This window comes from Cygnus olor, chromosome 8, assembly GCF_009769625.2.
Source record: "Cygnus olor isolate bCygOlo1 chromosome 8, bCygOlo1.pri.v2, whole genome shotgun sequence".
Taxonomy (NCBI): domain Eukaryota; kingdom Metazoa; phylum Chordata; class Aves; order Anseriformes; family Anatidae; genus Cygnus; species Cygnus olor.
The window spans coordinates 15,717,604-15,722,875 of NC_049176.1; the positions used below are offsets into that span (position 1 = coordinate 15,717,604).

The 5,272-nt window shown below is 39.5% G+C and overlaps 1 long non-coding RNA gene across 1 annotated transcript; it reads right to left on the bottom strand.

Moving 5' to 3' along the window:
• Nucleotides 1-2,188: 2,188 nt before the first annotated feature.
• Nucleotides 2,189-3,944, bottom strand: LOC121073958. Its single transcript, XR_005822031.1, has 3 exons — nucleotides 3,855-3,944; nucleotides 2,825-2,925; nucleotides 2,189-2,749 (listed from the first exon to the last, which is right to left on the bottom strand). It is a non-coding gene; the product is annotated as an uncharacterized LOC121073958 (long non-coding RNA).
• Nucleotides 3,945-5,272: the final 1,328 nt, after the last annotated feature.

A 5,272-nucleotide genomic window follows, 5' to 3' on the forward strand; every position in this document is an offset into this window, starting at 1 on the left:
GCCTCATGGCGGCCTGCAGCTCCCTCACAAGGGGAGCAGAGGGGCAGGTGCTGAGCTCTGCTCTCTGGGGACAGCAACAGGACTTGAGGGAACGGCATGGAGCTGGGACAGGGGAGGGTCAGGCTGGGTGTGAGGGAAAGGTTCTGCACCAAGAGGTGTTTGGGCACTGGGACAGGCTGCCCAGGGCAGTGGTCACAGCCCCAGTCCTGCCGGAGTTCAAGCGTTTGGACAATGCTCTTAGAAATGTGGTTTACTTTTTAGGTTGTCCTGTGTAGAGGCAGAAGTTGGATGCTGTGATCCTTGTGCATCCCTTCCAGCTGGAGATATTCCATGATTCTACATAATTTAGATTACAAAGACAATGTCCCAGCTACAACAGTGTCAGTGTGATGTGTTGAGGCCATCAACAGCTGTGCATCCAGTTTTGGTCAGTGAATATCTGAGGTTTATTAATAAGAAGCACTTTTAATACTTACTAATGTATGTGCTATAACTAAAGCCATTTTTGCACTTCAAAGGAATTTGCACTGTATTTATTCCCTTTTAAGGAGCTTATTTTTCATCTGGAGACAGATTTCCTGTTTTGAAGTTTTAATATTTAAAACTAATATTATCTTATATTAAGGTTGTTACCTAATGATTAAGACAGGGATTCAGCTCAACTGGTCAAGTCACTTCATATCTCTCCAAGATGTCAGCTTTCATGAGATGAGATTGCTAACATCTGCCTCCTTCATGCAAAGATGGGACAAGGTTTATTAGCTTTTTGTAAAGTTTGTTGAGTGAAGGACATTGACTTTGTGAAGTGAGGGAGGTTTTGCTGCTTCTTGTAAATTATCCTCCTGCACCACTGACCAGCGTAAGACTCACGTTTTGCAGTCCAAAGGAGGGGTTGTTGGGCTTTAGTGACCCACTGATTCACTCAGACACAAAGGTACAATTAGTAGGATGTACCTGAGCATTCAAACTTAAAACCTCTACTCCAAAGGAAAAACTGATGCCAGGTTAAGTAGCTCCCATGATTTGTGCACTCCATAATGCACCACACACGAGGCAGCCCAGCTCTTTTCTGAGTTTTGCTGTTACAGATTACTTTTCTCACTCTGTCACAACTCTGAATGTGAAAGCCTTGCTAGTGTGATGTTTCTCAGGCTTTACAGATTTTTTTTTAATATTAATTTTCAGGAAATATTTGCACAAGACTTTACAAGCACGTTGCTTTCAGAAAAGGAGGCGTGTTTGTTTATTCTCAGATTGCTTTTGACTCATAGACCTTTCCCAGATTAACAATTATTTCCAAATTACACTCTTGGTTTCAAGCTTAAGGAGAACAAGCTAATTGCAAAGAGACTTTATGCACACAGAGCTATTAATTGCAGTTAGAGTATAATATACAGGAAGGCTGAGAGAGATAAAATTTTGTTATCTGGCTGCAATCAACTCACATGGACCAGGGTTGTAAACTTTATTTCCCATCATATGACTTCTCTCTCTATTGCATGGTAGGCAGCCTTGAAAGACACCATTGTAATTTACAAGTCCTATTAAATTTTCATAAATATTAAACTTTGGTGGTGATTTACTGAGTGTCCTGTACTTTATGTCCTCTTTCATCTTGGAGTGATTTCCCTTGATAAACATTCATGAAAATGCAAGCAAAGTTAATTGACACAATTTCCCATTTTTATTCTGAGTGCAGTTGCTCTCAGTTTTACCCTGTTTGCACGTCAAGGATCAGTTGTCTCAGAGATGGACTTACTCTGCCTGAGAGAGAAAGCTCCCTGTTAATCATAACATTTTTCCACAGGCATGTCCCTAAGTCTTTTGCCAGTCATTTTCATACCCAAAGATAGCATTAATCTTGTGGAAAATCCTTATAAAACTGAAAACTGTTAGAAATCAAGAAGCACTCTTTCCCTTCCACACAGCCCCATAACTTCTCCCTGAAAAGATACATCCCAGAAAATAGATTTTCTAGCTCTATTTTAACCAGAAAGTAGTTAAGAGTTTGCTTTTCTTTAGAGATTTACTTCTTCTCTAAGAGCCATGATATCAAAAACATTGTTTGGCAGTGTTTCCTAAACAGTATTCATAGCACTCATTTGTCTCTAACCAAAGTCCACCAAATATTTAGTGACAATACCAACTACTCTTTCTTAAAAATAACAGCACCAGTTGCTGCATTCCTGAAGATTTTTATACCATTTCATACTAAGGTTTCAAAATAGGAAGATAACCAGAGAAAATAAATGTATTTTTGTAACATTTAATTTTGTTTATGATGTCATTATGTACACAGAATGCTTTCTTCAGACATGCCTCCAGCTTATGTATTATTTCCTTGCTCAAAGCCCTCCAAATATTAGTGAATATGTCAACATCAGTTAGTACAAAAGCAGCCTCCAGGACCAAAACATGATGCTAGTAAGGTTTGCAATTCTGTGCTGAAAGGTCTTACAGTTATGAGTGTGTCACTTTATTCTTACTATGAGCTATAAAATATCATTATATTAAGAATTTGCAAATATTTTTGGTTCCCTTTTTTTTTAAGGGAATGTTGTTACCATGTTCCTAAAGATTCCTGAGTTTTAGCAATTTTCTAAAGCTTCTCCACAACAAATTCTGACTTCCCTTCCACTTGCCGGGCAGTTCTCCTGTTTTTCTTTTCGCTGTAGCTGCAGGAGCCAACCTGCTTGCCTTTGGGTTCCAAGAACAAGACCACGCAGAGTTAATCAGACAAGAGATTTCCCTGCCAAGGAATGGACAGAGTCAAAGAATGTCAAGAAAATTTGTGCATTCAATCCCATCTGATCTCAGCTCTCACCTCTCTAATCCCTGCAAGGCCAACCCTGCTGAGATCCTCCTGCTATGGGAACTAAGGTATCTGGACACCTTGCAAAGCTGGGCTCGTTGCTTGAAGGTAACCTGTGATCAAACGATAAAAAAATCAGCACCGAGGCATTCTGTGGCATTCTAAAATGATTTTATTTTTATATTTTTATTTTTATTTTTTTATTTGTTACTGGAATGGTATAGCAAAATAATCCATTCCCTGCTGATTGGATTTTCAAAGTAAGGCCACAGTTTTAGCATTCAAATTTGGTTTTCTTTAACATTAAATCCCCAATACTAGTTTTTTGGAAGTACCTAAGTCCTGAAGAAAATGAAAAGCTTCGGGTGCTTTTGAAAATATCATCAGGCCTCTGTATTTTTCACATGCTTAAGCAGCAGCCTTTTCTGTTGGAAGAGACACAGGGGTTAGTCTCTTCACCCCAGCATCTCTAGATGAAGAGATGTAGAAGACAGTGGGGCTTTTCTGTCTCATTCATCATCTGTGCAGAAATTCTGCTTCTTTAGATGGGTATTGGGCCATGATTGTGTGCTGCAGTTAGAGAAATAGAGATGAATACAGAGGCACGTACAGATCTACTCTACAGCCTGATCAGGAAACAGGATGTGAAGGGGGAGCATTAGTACAATGAAACTTTTTTTTCTGCAGGCTTTAAACTTCCACATTACAAAACAGACACTGAAAATGATATATTAGTATGGGTAGTACGCATTCATAGGTGATCAGATCAGAACCAGGGATTTTCTCCATACAGGGGGATGGCACGTAAATGGGGTGGTGAATGAAAGTGGTGAAACAGCTGTGTGTGTAATGGGAGTCAGCCTGTGCCAGGCTGGGGTGCTCAGGCATCACTTTGAGAAAAGGTGGCTGAGACCTCTTCCCTGCAAGCTCTCCATCCCACAGATCACAAACCAAGAGGCTCATCCACTCTTCTGTAGCCACTTATGTTCAAGGACTCACGTTATTTCTATATCATATAAACTAACATAGAGTAAGAAATTACCTGGTTACGTATCTCGCTGTTCTCTCTGGTTTGAGCTGATAATCAAGGGTAGGCACACCAATTCCATGCAGCAGCTATAGGATTAGTGTTTGCTGTTGAGAGATACAAAACTGGTAAAATACAACAGCCTAATGCAAAACCTCCTTTTTTGTTTGTGGAGTGACACCCAAAGATTTCAAGGGGATTTTGCTCAACCTCAGAGCACCAGATTTTCCAAAGATATTTAAACGTCTAATGGGATTTTCAAAAGTACCTTAATAGATTAGGCATCTAGTTGCCCTGAGATTTATGCACCTCATTTTTTTTCATTAGATCTTCATTTGAAAATGTGATGTCTGGGTGCCAGCTGCATTTCTGGAAATCCAACAATCTTTTCAAATTTGACTGCTAGCAGTTTGCCAGTGAGCACCTAGTATGTCAGTGAGCAAACTGAAGAGTACTAGCTCTGCAGCCTAGTGATTGTGGCTCTCTTTTTGAAGCCTTAAGCATTAATGAAATTTCAGTGCATGAGTATGTCTGACTGACATGAATAAAAATAACTGTAAAGACATCAAAAGTAATTCCATGTCCTGTCCATTCCACATTAAGTTTTATGGGAAAAAGAACAGATATTTGTACTCTAAAGAAAAAATCCACTTTAGGTTTTGGCTTTAAAAGTGCAAGTTAATTTATTTTTATCTCATCTGGATGTCTGCTTTTATTTTCCACAGTGGCTGAAAACTCTCCATGCATCATATTTTTTTTTCTTTTTTTTTTTTTAATTTAAATCCCTCCTTTAAAGTTCTGTGCCCTATACTGCCTCTTCTTCTTCATGGAAATTTTTACCATGACCAAATAGGAGCAGGCTGAGTTAGGGTAAGGGATACCACTTTATTTCACTTGGCCTTTGCATGGACCTACATACTTGCTTCTGATTTGCAAGGTTGCTGCTTTCATCTGGGCAGAAAGTGGTTGCTAAGCAGCAGCATTGCTTTTGAAAAGGCAGACCCAGGGCCTGATCCTGCACCAACTCATACATGTGCTTATTCACAGGCTTGTGCCCAAGGAATGGGAAAAAAGCAGCTTATGCATACTTGCCACCTACACACTAATGTATGTCTCTGTACAACTGACACAGGTGTGTACATGCATGTATATACATGTACCCAGAGAGAGAAAAAGAAACAGTGTTTGTGTGATATGCATTTCTGGGTGCATTGGTACAATTTGACTTAAAAGCTAGTAGCTGTGCTATTAAATGAATAACTAATTGCCTGTAATTGTGGTGGTGGTATGCAGCAGATCCACTGACTTGTGCCTTCAAACGATCCATCACAAAAGCCTTGCATCAGCTTTTTCTTGTGAGCTTCTTGCCAGACTTCAAACACAGAACTGAAAATCTTTGAAGCAAACAAACAAGGTTCATAATATATACGAGA